This window comes from Papaver somniferum, chromosome 1 (genome assembly GCF_003573695.1).
Source record: "Papaver somniferum cultivar HN1 chromosome 1, ASM357369v1, whole genome shotgun sequence".
Lineage (NCBI taxonomy): Eukaryota > Viridiplantae > Streptophyta > Magnoliopsida > Ranunculales > Papaveraceae > Papaver > Papaver somniferum.
This window is the reverse complement of record NC_039358.1, coordinates 183,415,696-183,430,805: the sequence shown is the minus strand read 5'-3', so window position 1 is coordinate 183,430,805 and position 15,110 is coordinate 183,415,696. Positions and strand designations below refer to the sequence as shown.

Here is a 15,110-nt window from a genome sequence, read left to right as displayed (position 1 = left end):
GTTTGTCAATATTAGTGATCAAAACTATATGTCCTGATTTCTAGTTTGCTTATGACTAAGTCTCGGTCTAGGATAGTTAAGTGCAGTTGAGCTCCAGACTCCATGGCGATCATCTTACGAAGACGAAGAACTACTTGAGGAATACGTGGAACTTCATTCGACAAAAAGGTATATATGGAGACTTGAACTTATCTGTCACTCAAAAGTCTATTCTATCTCATACTCTTGAGACAAATCGTATAAAGATGATAGTTTTCATACATACACATTTGTTATTTCGAGCCGATTTTACTCGCCTATCTTTTTCTCGAAAAATGTGTTGGTAAGCTTTTGCTTTAACCATTTTCATATTTAACCATGACGAAAGTCATGATGACGTTTCAATATTGAAAATAGTTTTGATGACGATAGTCGTGAATAACGATTGTTATAATATTATAGAAGAATGTTTCAATGATTGAAATGTAGAGTTGAGATTACCAACTATGGATATAAGCATATATAGTGTGTTCGCACATTAGTGTATAAATCCATGTGTCGGAAACCAAGTGCGTGCATATGTGTGCATGCGGTGTTGGTGAAGGAGACATGTTGAGTACCCGTACCTACGGAAGTTTTCGAACCGAAAATTTCTGCTGAGTTTGTAAGTTTGCAAACTAGTAAACAAGTCGCCATAGGTACGCGTACCCGTACGCGTACCCATGGAAGTTTTCGAACCGAAAAATTCTACTGAGTTTGTAAACTCAAATCCGGTAGCTAAGGTATGCATACCCGTACGCGTACCCACGCTAGTTATTTCTCAAATCGGTAGTTCATGAGCTTAAAACAATAAATTATAAGGAATGCAATCTTTGCAAACCGTGGCTATATTGTTCATGAATTGAATCAAGTGAATCAAACCGATTTTGTTTCAGTTGTGTCTATGAATAAAGACCTAAGCAATTGAACAACTCTTGAACTAGTTCTTATGAGTCATTTGAACTGGTTATGAGAAAGATGAATACGGTTAATATGAAAACCATTGGTTAATTATTTGTGAACCAACTAAGTGTACACGTTTAGGTACGGTTACTCAAACCTAAATGAATACATTTCATTTGTGTGTGACAAGCTAAGTTTCGATCTAACGGTTGAAAGATATTAGCTTGGAGAAATCAGGTTTTTCATCTAACGGTGAATATTGAATGCTTTGTTACCAAGGTAACTTGGATTGCAAACCCTGATTTGAAAACTATATAAAGGAGACATCTAGCAACTGGAAAAACTAATCCCCGCACCTCTTGTGTGATACTAGTTGGTTTTGCTAGAGTCGATTCTCCTTTAACCTTAGGTTTCTTCCCAAGACCCTGTAGGTTAACAACTGAAAGACTTCATTGGGATTGTGAAGCCAGACGAAACTACTTTCATGTAGTTGAGCGATCTTATCTTTCCATTTTATGTCGTACGAGTTCAATTAAATAATTGACTTGAGATTATATCTCCCATAGGGCAAGATAAAAAGAAATCACCAACATCTTCGTCTCATCTTTTGTGATTCCACAATATGTAGTTTCGCTACCATACGATTTAGATTATTGTGAGGTGATTGATAATACTAGGTTGTTCTTCGGGAATATAAGTCCGGGTTATCAGTTAGTTCATGTTCACCTTGATTTATTAAAAGACGGAACTAAACTCATAGGTTTATCTGCAGGAGACATATTTATCTATCATCGTAGACTTTTCTGTGTGATACAAATTTGTTTATTGAAGTCTTCGACTTTGAGTCGTAGCAACTCTTAGTTGTGGGTGAGATCAGCTAAGGGAATCAAGTGCATAGTATTCTGCTGGGATCAGATACGTAAGGAGCGCTACTGTACCTTGGATCAGTGTGAGATTGATTAAGGTTCAACTACAGTCCATACCGAAGTTAGTTTGTAGTAGGTTAGTGTCTGTAGCGGCTTAATACAGTGTGGTGTTCAATCTGGACTAGGTCCCGGGGTTTTTCTGCATTTGCGGTTTCCTCGTTAACAAAATTTCTGGTGTCTGTGTTAATCTATTCTGCATTATATTTTGTTATATAATTGAAATATCACAGGTTGTGCGTTAAGATCAATCAATTAGAATATCCAACCTTTGGTTGTTGATTTACATTGATTGACACTTGAGCATTGGTCTTTGGTACCGTTCAAGTTATTTCACATAATAATCAGTCTCACGGATTTCTATCTGTTCGGTTTGCTGATTACATTGTGAAATAGAGATATTTGAACTCTTTGATATACTTTATTAAGATTGAGTCTAGTTGATTCTCTTGAAAGTATATTGGAGTTAGTCCATACAGATTGTTAATCGAAATATTGGGTGAGGTTGTTGTATCCCCGCTTTTTCAATACAAATTATTCTACTAATGATGATAATAAATATATTTTTATACTTAGGATTATTTTGATATTGCTGCGAGCTTTATAAAAGTGATTTTCAGATGTACGTTATTGTGCCGAGCTATGTAAAAAAAAAAGCAATTGAATGGTTTCCGATGTATGTTACTGTGCCGAGCTCCGTAGAAAAAAACATTTGAATGGTTGCAAATTATAAACTAAAGCTAAAACTTATTTTAATGGGAAAATATCAGGTTCTGCTATAATTAGTGAGAAAATGACAAAAGCAAACATCTCTCTAAAAACAATTTTTCTATTTTATTGTGCTTAAAATAAGTAAATTTTTCTACTATTAGAGTACATATATGTAATATTAAATTTACTAATTAGTATTATCACTAAAAACCGTTATTTTTAACCACTTTTTAAAAATAAATAATTGCTTAAAGTTTGTTGTTAAATTAAAGTATATTTCATTGATATGGTATAACATAAAATGTATAGTTTCAAAATAAAAAATATATTATCTTTAAAGAATAAAATATAACGAATTAAAATTGGTGATACATAGATTCAAGGATTATTTTTATCAGTTATAAAAAAAGATGAGTTAGAATTGGAAAATAAAATATTAAATTAGGATGATTATATCATTTGTTTTTGAAGCTTTTAAAAGCTCCTACTCCCCCACTTTTAAAATTGACAGATTTTGAAAGTGTTTTGCATAAAAAACTATTTATGAAATCTTTACCAAACACTAGCCAGGATGATATTTTTTTGCTATAAATATGTTTTCAAAGTAAAAAAAAAAATTAAAGAAAAAATGCAGTACCAAACTTAGATAGATTGGATAACAATTATATAAGTGGACCATAGTGACGGTGGAAAGTATATGTAGGTGCCCAGTAAGTAATTTCGCATCGTTTCACGTATTTCTTGATAAATGGTTTAACGTTATTTTTATTCAGTGATGATGGATAACAAAGTTTATTATTAGTAGAGCGTATTGTTATTAGGTTAAGTACTTGACGATTTGACTTACTAACTAATCATGGTTTTATTATTTTTATGCAACGAATAACCTCACATTTGGAAGCGTAATGTCGTAGAATGTATTGGCCTCACCCTTTACCGATAATGCCCTCACTTATCCATTGCGATCATCTGACTGTATGGGGTTTTCAATGGTCACCGCTGTGGTCATCCAACAACAACTTCTCAGGGGGTCACCCATCCCAGGATTACTCAATACCGAGCATACTTAACTATGGAGATTTTTCGCCAACTATGAATCCAATTATGCTGAAAAGGTCTCGGTGTTAGGAAAGGACAAGCCATCACCTATATTCCATTTGACGAACCTACCTGCCGAGTTGGAGTACTATAATATCACCAACTTAATTTTGAGACGTCCTCGACTCCGAAATATGTTCAATCCTTGACACAATCTGTCAAGCATACTCTTTCACCCTCGAAAGGTAACACGTGGTCGACTATGATACCATTTGTAAGGACATGATCTTCCACCAATACTGTCCCCACTTAGTCACTGTGGTTATCCAACAATGTGGTATTTTCAACTGACACTGATGCGGTCATCCATCATCAGTTTTCTGGGAGGTAGCCATACCTAGATTACTATCCCCTGAAAGCGTATAAATACAGTGCTTTTTACCAAATATGGATCCAACTATGTTAAAGGACAAGCCATTACCTATATTTAATTCTGTGAACTCTTCCCGCCGAGTTGAATTACGTACATAATATATCTGGGAACTTTGAAAAAATAGAACTACATCATATGCGAGTAAAATGGTTGTCATCGGAAATGACTTAACATTTTAAAATATAATAGATTAAGTGAATGAATTAGATTTTCATTATGTCATTGAAATAGTAAGAACATACAATACATTTAGTCAATTCTGAGTTTTCCTATTTTTCAGACTATTCTTAAAGGGGGGGGAAACAACAAGGATCTGAACACTGTTAATATCTACACAATTATTCTTAAGACGAATGAGTTCAGGTGTTGTAATTTTGTTACAACTTACATAGTTTAATGTTTTGGTTCCGCTCGGTTGTTAGAGTATGAGGCGCGATAAACCACATATGTATAGATAGGGATAGTCCCTCATGGAATAATTAGGAATGTACATGTGGAGCTTAATAAGCTTGGGTATCTCCATAAGTAGCACCGATCCCTTTTAGTTAAAAACCCCACACCTCATATCCCAAGGTGGTCAAGTGGGGTTCGGGGCTATGTGGTCGGGCCCTGAGTAGTGTCTGATGGTCTGTGAAGTAACTAATAATTGGTATCAGATCCCATGGTTGGAGATACTGTCTGAACGTAATAGTGGTTGTCGATGTCACCCGGTTTAGGGCGCAAGTGGAGTTAGACTCACGGTGGAGAAAGCGAGGACCAAAGTTGAATTGGCGCTCAAGTTGGAGTTAGCGTCTCACCATTAACTCAGGTGTAGCAAGTATCTATATCGGCAAGGAAATGCTCAAGGTTGAACTGGCGCTCAAGGTGGAGTTAATTTCTCACACATTAACTCTCAAGTGGAGTAGGGTTCTAGGTGAGCAAGGAAATGCTCAAGGTGGAGTTAGTATTATCCTTCTCATTAACTCAAGGTGAAGTAGGATTCCATGTCGCATAGTGACAATAATCATGATCCATGGGTAGCATATACAAATGGTAATCATATCATGGAGTCTGATTGGACTGGTGAAGTGGTTTAATCTCGCCATGGTAAAGATTGTTCGAGTATGTGGCGCGATAAACCACATATGTATAGCTAGGGATAGTCCCACATGGAAGAAAGAGGAGTACGTGTGGAGCTTAATTAATAAGCTTGGGCATCTTCTTACGCAGCATCGAGGCCTTTTAGATTAAAACCACAAACCTCTTATCCCAAGGTGGTCAAGTAGGGACAGCATTGGTGCTATGTGGTCGGGCCATAATAGGTTTCTATGGTCCATGAAGATCCTAACATCGTTTACTAAAATAAGGAAAATGCAGAAAGGTAATACCATTTCAAAGGATCGATAAGATATTTTTGTAAACTAAAAAACATATCAAATAATGTTTTTTTTTCTGGGGAGAAAATATGTAAAAATTAATTCCGATATAATTTCATGGCTGGCTTGAGGATGCAACTCGAGAAAAGAGAGGCATAGTATGGGAGAATGTCATGGAGGAAAATTCTAGAAATGATTTGTGGAATGGAGAATAAAAGTATATATCCGGTTTTCCTTTATTTTTGTAATGATAAGAAGTATAAACTTGATATTAATAAATATTATATTTAATATTCATATGTCGTAAAATGCATAACTAAATAAAAATTATGCCCGTGCCGTTACGGCACGGGTTAAGCCCTAGTGGTTTTATATATTGCAATATGTTATGGGATATGTGTGTTTGCGTCCGTGAACTATGATTGTCACATACTTTGTCAAAAGTTAAGTCTTTCATATGTCGATATGCATATATTGATAAAAGAATGAATGCACTTTTTGACATTACAAAAGTTTGAAGCCTATTATGTCATTATGCAAATATTGATGAAAGATAGGATGAACTTTTGTTTACAAGGATTATGTCTATTGTATGTCATTGTGCAAATAGTGATGGAAAATGGAATGAAACCTTGTCTATTCCGCAGTATTGATCTTTCTTGATCCATATTTTATGTATATACTGTGAGGCTCCGTAAGTTCTCTTATGTCGAGCAATTATGATTATATTAATCATGGGTTCTCTTGTGGTTAATCTAATTGAGTATTTTTGGATTCAAATTCATATTCGTATGTGATTTTTTATGTCCAAAGAAATCCTTATTTTCTTATGAAATTAAGGTCGCTCTTGTTGTTCTTTCGGGAATGACATTTTATGGGGGAGAGTTCTTAATTGAACTTGTGCTTAATTACCAAATCTTTGTGGGGAGTGCGGCTTTGGAATATTATAGGAGTTATCTTGTATCTTTATAAACTCCTTGATGAAAGCATTTAGCTTCGGCTATATGATTGCATCTAAATAAGTTGATATGTGCTTTCTTTTGGTCATGAAATGTCTCTATGGAAATTTTCATTAGGATCCCGTTTTCATACCTTTGCCAATTTTATTGACAAAAAGGGGGAGAAATAATGTGTAGTTCACACTACAAATACATATGGTTTTCGGATCATTATGTAAGGGGGAGTGGTTTCCATGTGAGATGGAGTATTGACTAAGAGGGAGTGATACATATCACCATAGTATTGTTGTCAAAGTTGTGATACAATTGAACTTTGATGTTGTGTAATAATACTATGACACTGTATAACAATGATTGAGAATTCTTGTTTTCTCATTGTTATAGTTACGGATTTTCAACAACGATGCTAAACTTACAACCTTTGGAATCATTGGAGTACTTGGAAGGGACGAAGATTTAGAGTAATGTTGAAGATTAGGCATGTGGAAGAAGAGCTACAAAAGTTTATTTATCTATTTTTGTATTCCATATGTACTGATAGTTTTGTCACTAAAATTGACAAAGGGGGAGATTGTTAGAGCACTGCTCGGTCGAACTCGCATGCGTTGTTATCTCAAGCATGTTTGTCAATGTTAGTGATCAAAACTATAAGTCTTGATTTCTAATCTACTATAGCTAAGTCTTGGACTAGGATAGAAAGTGTAGTTGAGCTCAAGAACTCCTTGGCGATCATCATATAAGACGAAGAACTACTCGAGGAACTGGTGGAACGTCATCGACTAAAAGGTATGTGGAGACTTGAACTTATCTATCACTCAAAAGTCTATGTACTCTATCTCCTATCTTGAGACAAAAGTCGTTTTGCTATATAGACTTTGATTATACACATTTGCTATTTCGAGCCGAGTTTATCTCGCTTATCTATTTTCTCGAAATATTTGTTGGTAAGCTTTCGCTTTGGTCAAGTTCATCTTTACCTAGTTACGAAAGTTATATTCTGTTTCAATCACTTGAAAATGGCTTTGACGAAAAATGGTTTATGAATAACAACTATATAACGTCCTTTAAGAATGTTTCAATGATTGAAATGAGAGTTTAGATTATATAACCATTATTGGATATAAGCATTGTGTGGAAACACATACATGTATAAGTCCTTATTCCTTGAACCAAAGTATGCGTACTTTGCTGCTCAGGAAAACCGGAACAGAGTCCACGAACCCAGTCCGCGTACTGTCGGAGGTTCTCTTCCCGAGAAAATCTGATGGAGTTTGTGAACTATTATTCCGGGTACTTAATTCCGCGTACCTAGTCTGTGTACTTAGGTTGGTTATTTTCTAAAAATGATTATTCGTGAACTTATACTTATATTAACTAAGGAATGCAAGTTTGCAAACCGTGGCTATAAAGTTCATGAATCAATTCGAGTGAATCAAATCGTCTTTGCTTCGATTGTGTCTTGTATACTTCTATAAGATCTAAGCAATTGAAAAACTCTCTAACTAGTTCATTTGAACTAGTTATGGTAAATAAGAATATGGTTGATATGAAAGTGATCATATGGCTAACCATTTGGTTAACTATTGTTGAACCAACAGATGTACATGTTTGGGTACGGTTACACAAACCTAAAACGTGTATTTCATTTTTGTGTAACAAGCTAAGTTTTCGATCTAACAGTTGAAAGATATTAGCTTGAATCTAATCAGGTTTTCATCTAATGGTGAATATTGAATGCTTTGTTACTAAATTAACATTGATTGCAAACCCTGATCTGAAAGTCTATATAAGGGAGAACTCTAGCAACTGGGAAACCAAATCCTCACACCTCATGTGTGATACTAGTTGTATAAGCTAGAGTCGATTCTCCTTTAACCTTAGGTTTCTACCGAGACCTTGTAGGTTAACGAATCGAAGACTTCATTGGGATTGTGAAGCCAGACCGATACTACTTTCTTGTAGTTGTGTGATATGATCTTGCTGTTTCTATCGTATTGAGTACAATCATAACGATTGGCTTGAGGCTGATATCTCCGATAGGAAAGATATAAAAGTAATCACAAAAATCTTCGTCTCATCATTTGTGATTCCACAATATCTTTTTTCGTCGCGTCGATTAAGATTATTGTGAGGTGATTGATAATACTAGGTTGTTCTTCGGGAATATAAGTCTGGGTTATCAATTGGTTGCTGTTCACCTTGATTTATCAAAAGACGGAACAAAACTCGTAGGTATTTATGTAGGAGACAGATTTATCTATTAAAGTAGACTTTTCTGTGTGATACAAATTTGTTTATTAAAGTCTTCGACTTTGGGTCGTAGCAACTCTTAGTTGTCGGTGAGATCAGCTAAGGGAATCAAGTGTATAGTATCCTGTTGGGATCAGAGACCTAAGGAGTGCAACTGTACCTTGGATTAGTGTGAGATTGATTGGGATTTAACTACAGTCCAGACCGAAGTTAGTTTGTAGTAGGCTAGTGTATGTAGCGGCTTAATACTGTGTGTGTTCAATCTGGACTATGTCCCGGGTTTTTCTGCATTTGCGGTTTCTTCCTCGTTAACAAAACTTCTGGTGTCTTTGTTATTTCTTTTCTGCATTATATTGTTTATCTTTATAATTGAAATATCACAGGCTGTGCGTTTGAATCAATCAATTGGGAAATCCGACCTTTGGTTGTTGATTGAAATTGATTGATCATTGAACATTCGTCTTTGGTACCGTTCAAGTGATTTCTCTTGTATTCAATTAGACTCACAGATTTCTATTTGCTTGAGTAAGAATTGAATCGAGAAAGATAGATATAACTCTTTGATATACTTTATTAAGATTTAATCTAGTTGATTCTCTTGAAAGTATATTGGAGTTAGTCCATACAGATTGCTAACCGAAATATTGGGTGTGGTTGTTGTACCCCCGCTTTTTCAATTTATATTAATCATTATCAACCTATTAACTTAACTAATTATAATCAACCACTAAACCTAATGAGTGAGGGGTAGATTAGGAATTTGTATAAATACATGGATAAGGGGTGACTATGATTTACTATTTAAATCCCGTTTTTGTCTTTTTGTTGTATCCCCCAATTAGTTTAAGTATCCCCCAATTGTGTGTTCTTTCATAAGACTTTTGCAATAATTAAACCAATGATGATTATATACTGCAAGTTCTTCTTCCAAAAACTTTAGAATTTAAATAAATAAATTTAAATATATGCAATATGAAAAGCGTTGGAGATAGCTATGTGTAATCATAATCTTTGTTATTCCAAACCCTAGTTATCCTTCTCAAGAATAATTTTTCAAAAGAAGTTTCCTAGATAAAAACAAAAGTGAATTATCCAACGGTTTATTCATGTTCTTCATCATCAGAATCACCCATAGAAGCTTGAATCTTGTCTATTTCGTCCTTGATGTTTGGAAATTTTGTAGCAATCACACATAATTGTTTTTACATACCTTTTACCTTGGACTTGTTCTTGCAAACATCCTTGTGCATCCATTGAAGAAGATTCAAGGTTGTTCGATCATAAGAACCGTCAAAGGTGAAATAGATGCCCTTTTTCTTTTGTTCTTGTTCTTTCTCATACGTTTGAATGTATTTTCACGAACTAAAGTGGGAGCTCCAATGAAGCATCCAATTGGGTCAATGTCGAAAACCTGTCAAGAAACCGCCCAGACAGTTCGGACACGATGTTGAGGAACAAATAAAAATCGAAATCCAGAAGCTACTAACAGCAGGGTTCATCAGACCCATTCAACATCCAACATGGCTGGCGAACATTGTCCCAGTTAAGAAGAAGAATGGTCAAATCCGATGTTGTGTGGACTTCAGGAACCTGAACAAATGTTGCCAGAAGTATGATTTTCCTTTACCCAATATTGATATGCTCGTTGATGCAACCAGTGGTCACGACATGTTCTCATTCATGGACGGTTACAGCGGATACAACCAAATCAAGATGTACGAACATGATGCTAACAAGACCGCGTTCCGAACTCCTATCGGAAACTTTCATTGCACAGTGATGCCTTTCGGCTTGAAGAATGCATGAGCCACTTATCAACGAGCCATGACCGTGATATTCCACGACATGATGCACAAGCAAGTGGAAGATTATGTCGACGATGTGGTGGTGAAGTCGAAAACTCGAGCATCCCACCTGGCAATTCTGAGAGAAGTTTTTGAAAGATGCAGGGAGTATAAGCTAAAGATGAATCCTCTGAAGTGTGCTTTTGGTATTTCCTCCGGAAAGTTTCTAGGATTCCTAGTCACTGCAGAAGAAATCAAGGTCGATCCAGACAAGACAAAAACCATCACTACCATGCCTCCTCCACGCACCGTGAAATAACTCCAGAGTTTTATGGGCAAGGTAAATTATATTCGGCGTTTTATTCCTGGGTTAGCTCAACTCATTGCTTCATTCACTCCTCTACTGAAGAAAGGGGAAATTTTTGCATGGACGACCGTTCAACAGGAAGCATTTCAGAAAATACGGGAAATATTATTATCACCTGCTGTCATGAAATCTCTAGTGCAAGGACATCCATTAATACTTTACACAGCTTCCACTGACGTCGCCATCGGAGCACTTCTCGCTCAAGAAGATGAAGAAGGCATCGAGGCCCAATTTACTACTTCAGTCGTATTATAAGGGATGCTTAAATCCGATACCCAAAAGCTGAAAGAGCGTGTCTCGCATTGGTTCATGCGATCCAGAAGTTCATGCATTATATACTATCAAACAGAGTTATGCTGGTGCCCAAAGTCGATCCCATAAAATTCTTACTTTAGAAGCCCGCACTAATTGGGAGACCAGCAAAATGGCTACTTCAGATGTCAGAGTTTGACATAGCATGTGTTCCGCCTAGACCAATCAAGGGGCAAGCAGTTGCAGACCTACTTGTCGCTTTCCCAGGAGAAGACATCACGATGCTGCATGAATAAGTGCCCGGTGAATTTCCAGAGATCTCAATCATTCAGGAAGAAACATGGTTATTGTACTTTGATGGGTCCGCTACTCCGAGCAATGATACTGGCGGTGCAGGCATTGTACTAGTATCTCTATCTGGTGAAGTATTCTCACATTCGTTCAAGCTGTATTTCCACTGCACACCAACACTTCGACAGAATATGAAGCTTTCCTTCTGGGGTTATCTTTGGCCAAGCAAGCAGAAGCAATGCATCTAGAGATAATAGGAGATTCAAAGTTGTTGGTCAATCAAATGAATGGCGTGTACTCTCTCAAAGAAGTAACTGTGACGCCCCAACTCTTAGACCTGCTTAGTTATAGGATTACAACCTAATTGAAGCATCAAATCCATATTATCAATCTTAAGAACCATATTCACAAAAAGTGCTAACAAACAAACCCAAACTCTCTAATACAGTATGGTTGAAAGTCTCTCATGTTATATAAATATATAAATGTGTTGTTTTACAGAATAAAGAAAGAATACATATACTACAGATACACGAAAACACTATATTCGGTAGAGCACTAAGCTACGAAAACGGATATCTCCGCACACTTCATTCCTTCTGATTATTGAAACTGAAGTGGGAACAAGTGAGCACATCGTCTTAAAGGGTGCCCAAAGAAAAACATATAACTTCCAAGTAATCACTAACATGATTCACGGTTCTAAGAACAGAAATTGAAAAGAAGATTAATGAATCTAAGCATTCAACAATTCATGCAACAAGAAGAAAGTGTTATCCTAACCTCGCCAAACTCATTGGAGAAGACAACGCGAAAACAACCCTAACCAATAATAATAACATCATCCACACAGAGTGCTCATACAAACTATGATTCAGAATATTACCATCAAGATCAGAAAGTTAGACGAACAAGTATAATATGCACACGAGTGATTTCCCTCAAATAAAATAGTATATATAATATCATAACGGATGAATTACCGTCCTACTAGGTACTATTCAAACGGATGAGTTACCACCCTACTATATTAATAAGCAATACTACTAAAACGGATGAATTACCGCCCTACTAGGTAATATTGTCGATGGATGAATTACCGCCTTACTTAACTTAGCTAAGAGCCGTGGGAAACACAAACACTCCTCGCAGGGAAATCTCACAATGCATATCACAAACAATACATCGAAGCAATCATCGTACATACATATACAACATATACGTCATACTCAAAGATACATGAATAGTACATCAAAGAACACGCATTCATGCCCACCGATAGTAAGGACTCATCATGCTCGCAGATAAAGAAAGCTTAATGATTACAAGAAGGTTACAGAGTTCCCACCTGGTTTGATGACAAGCCACACCTACCTCGAAATCGTCAATCCGCTAGTTCATCATTTGAATCGGTCGTTGTTAATAAAGACTGATTGTTAATTACACAAGAAATCTAAGAGATTAGCCAAAAGGCTCATACAAGGCTCATGACACAACCCATACAATTCTCTAGTTATAAGTTAAATGAACTATCTAATGGTTCTATGCCCACTTATGGTTCTATACCTTTCAAAGTCTATCTTCATCACATCTAAAGGTTTACTAATCCAGTTAGATTGGTTCTACAGTCCATTAGATATGTCTAAAGAGTATCTACAACTTTGTAGAAGGAACTAAAGGTCAATTCATACCATAAAGGTCCAATTCATCAAATAGAAAAACTATGCCTAAGCCCAAGTCTACCAAACTCGGCCCAATAAGGCCTGGTTCAAGAGTCAACTGACGGTCACTAACAGTCAAAGAGGTCAATTAACGGTCCACGTCAAGTCAAAGTCCAGGGTCAATGGTTCAACTCAGTCATATAGACTGATTCAGGTGAGTCGACTGAGTCAGACAGAACAAGATCTAAGTCAGATATCTAACTCAGCTAACAAAAAGTAGAACATAGCCAAACACTTTAATGCATAATCAAAACACAACGGCAAACAAGTAAAGTCTATAATCCTTCTAACTGTAATCTCCAACTATAATATCATTTATATCACTCTCCACTACAAAGTTAATGGCAGAAACTCATTGCCATATCCACTGCATACTTGCAATATTATACATATCTCTTGAATTCTAACAACACTGCCATATTAGCTTCAACTGCAACACACCCAAACTGCAGTTCAGCATTTCTATAGTCTTTACTTGAACGATTATACTAATAGCATCAGTTCCACAAATAATCACCTGCAACATCATTTCAACATCCCCCATATCTTTAATTCACTACAAGTTCAGTTTCAACACCCAACTAATACACAACAACCTCAATTATACTTTCAAACCCACCAATAACATCACCAGTTCTACTCCTGCACAATGAGCACCAACACTTCCTTGTTTACTGAAATTTCAGCTTCAATCACTTCTCTTTGTTTACACACTCTCATTGCACTAACACCTTCATTCCTCAGTTCAGCTTGTTCTTCATCATACCACCAACTACACTTCCCCCTGAGATATTCAATCTCAAACTCATCTCATACCTATAACTCCATCAGAACTGCCATGTCCTACACCAGCAACCACATTAGTATCGACCCCATCTCCAAAATCCAGTGCTTTACTAAACCACATAACCACCAAACACAGTCATATCTCTTATAATCAAAACACTTTCTTCATCTTAATCTGATTCAGTTCAACATGAACCTATGTACACAACACTATTAACCTGTAATTCAATCCCTTCATCTATTTCAATTCAACATGGCTACAATTCATCCAGTCCCTGAAATCATTATCACCTGCAATTCCAGTACTTCTCAATTACAACTATCTTCATTATATCAGATCCATGAAAATCAACACAAACAAAACAATAAGTTCAGTTCTTCATTCCATCATAGTTCCCCATTTTAGTATCAACAACAACAACAACTAAACATCTATTGCTTCTCAACCTACAATTCCAACACTACCACCAACAACAACATCTGCCTAACCACCAATACAAGCCATTGAGCAGAACAACATCAATCTCCCTCTAATTCAGTTTATATCCCTTCCTTACAACTTGAATTCTATCTTTCTAAAGTCAACAAAACCATAATTTACTGATTTGAGGAAGAACAGGGGAAAACCCTAATTCTCAAAGAAATTAAAATTAAACTCTTCCTAATCAACACAACTTCAATTCAAGCAAAACCCGTCTAAGATTTCATCAATTAAAAACCAATCAACAAGAAACAAATTCAAATTGAGGAACCCTAATTTACCTGATTTGTGATTCTTCACCAAAACTGCTTCATCTCATCAATTCACCAACAACCCTTTTAATCTTCAGTGGTTACAACTCGATATCATCCTCGTTCTACACAAACTCAGAAAACAACCCAACTAAAGAAAACCTTAACTCACTGGCTTCTCAATTCTTATTCCTCCTAACTCAAACAGCAACCATATCTCCACCATCTCTTGACTCATGATCAGACTCTTGTTATCTCGATCTCAGAATAATACTTCATCTCCCAAAATCAACCAGAAAAGGAAAGAGACGAAGAGCAAAAGAAGAACGAAGAAATAAGAAGAAGAAAATATAAATGAGCTTATCTGCTCGATCTGGGTTGATAAGGCCAAATAAAATTATTAAGGCACCCAGAAAATGGATAAGGGAAGCCAAGCGGTTTAGATGTAGAATGATTATTTTCCCTTCATACTAATCCACTGAAATATCTTCTTCGTCCGGTGTCTGAATGACATGTTCGAGCAGTCTAATTCGCATAACTTTTCGAGACATATTCAATGATACTAGTTTCATATCTAAATCGTTGTT

The 15,110-nt window shown here is 36.1% G+C and overlaps 1 long non-coding RNA gene across 1 annotated transcript; it reads right to left on the bottom strand.

Annotated features, from left to right (window-relative positions):
* Positions 1–13,229: 13,229 nt before the first annotated feature.
* LOC113309621 lies at positions 13,230–14,858 on the bottom strand. The gene is made up of 2 exons (XR_003340691.1): positions 14,554–14,858; positions 13,230–14,082 (listed from the first exon to the last, which is right to left on the bottom strand). It is a non-coding gene; the product is annotated as an uncharacterized LOC113309621 (long non-coding RNA).
* Between the last annotated feature and the right edge of the window lie 252 nt (positions 14,859–15,110).